Genomic DNA, 1,514 nt, shown 5'->3' with positions numbered 1-1,514 from the left:
GGAGGGAGGGAGGGAGGGAGGGAGGGAGGGTGGGTAAACTAATGCAGAGCTTGCCTCAGTATGGTGCACAGAGGACATAGGAACAGGAAAGGTTATGAAGTGAAGTCAGGCAGGTGAAACGTCATATAACAAATGCCCATAATCAGTTGTATTTTCTTACAGTGTAATAGATAAAAAGAATTTGACAATGCTACTGTTACGTACAGTTTACAGGACCTGATGCTTTCAGATGCAGTGAAGAAGAGCATCTGCAGGAAGCTGGCTATAGTAACTCGCTGCTCAGCTACACCATCCCTGTGAAAGTGATAACAACCCTTTACACGGCAGCCCCAGTAGAAGATCAGGTGAGTGGAACTCGGCTCTGCCAGGCTCTCCACTGCACACAACATACCCCAAAAGAAATCCATCACTGCCTTATGTTCTTCACTAGTTCTCTGCCATCAAATTATTCACCAGCTTTCTCCAGCATTTTGATCTCATTTTGTGCTGTGGTTGGGCTAGAAAATCCAGCTGGTAGGCGGGAACACAGGAAAATGTTCTGTGTCTTTAAGTCAATTAGAGTTGGATTTTTTGTCAGTTTATTTTTCCAACAGGTCAATACTGTAGCTACTTTTCAGCAGACCAAATCAGCCCATTCCTTGAGCTAACAATTTTTCAAAAGCTCAGACAGAGTTGACACCATTCTGCAAATTAAGGTATGACTCCATGAGTGATTTGGCCAAAGGTCACCCTGAGAGCAACCCGTAGTCATGTGTCCCTTGAAGCTCCAGAAGAATGTACAGTTCTCAAGGTTTTGGTTAGCTCATACTATCTCACTTGAGGATTTATTTTCATGCCTCACAGGCAGCAGTAGTGGGTATAATATCATAGAATCATAGAATCATAGAATCATAGACTCCTAGAATGGTTTGGGTTGGAAGGGACCTTAAAGATCATCTGGTTCCAACCCCCCTGCCATGGGCAGGGACACCTTCCACTAGACCAGGTTGCTCAAAGCCCCACCCAGCCTGGCTTTGATCACTTGCAGAGATGGGGCATCCACAGGTTCTCTGGCAACCTGGTCCAATGCCTCACCACCCTCATAGTGAAGAATTTCTTCCTTATATCTAATCTAAATCTACCCTCTTTCAGTTCAAAGCCATTACCCCTTGTCCTATCACTACCTGCCCTTGGAAAAAGTCCCTCTCCAGCTTTCTTAGAGGCCCCCTTCAGGTACTGGAAGGCTGCTGTAAGGTCTCCCCAGAGCCTTTTCTGCTCCAGGCTGAACAACCCCAACTCTCTCAGCCTGCCTTCATAGGAGAGGTGCTCCAGCCCTCTGATCATCTTTGTGGCCCTCCTCTGGACTCGCTCCAACAGGCCCATGTCCTTCTTATGTTGGGGGCCCCAGAGCTGAATGCAGTACTCTAGGTGGGGTCTCACAGGAGTGAAGTAGAGGGGCAGAATCACCTCCCTCAACCTGCTGGGCATGCTTCTTTGGATGCAGACCAGGATACGGCTGGGTTTCTGGGCTGCAG

This window comes from Pygoscelis adeliae, unplaced genomic scaffold (genome assembly GCF_000699105.1).
Source record: "Pygoscelis adeliae isolate BGI_AS28 unplaced genomic scaffold, ASM69910v1 Scaffold32, whole genome shotgun sequence".
Taxonomy (NCBI): domain Eukaryota; kingdom Metazoa; phylum Chordata; class Aves; order Sphenisciformes; family Spheniscidae; genus Pygoscelis; species Pygoscelis adeliae.
Note: the sequence above shows the minus strand (reverse complement) of the source record.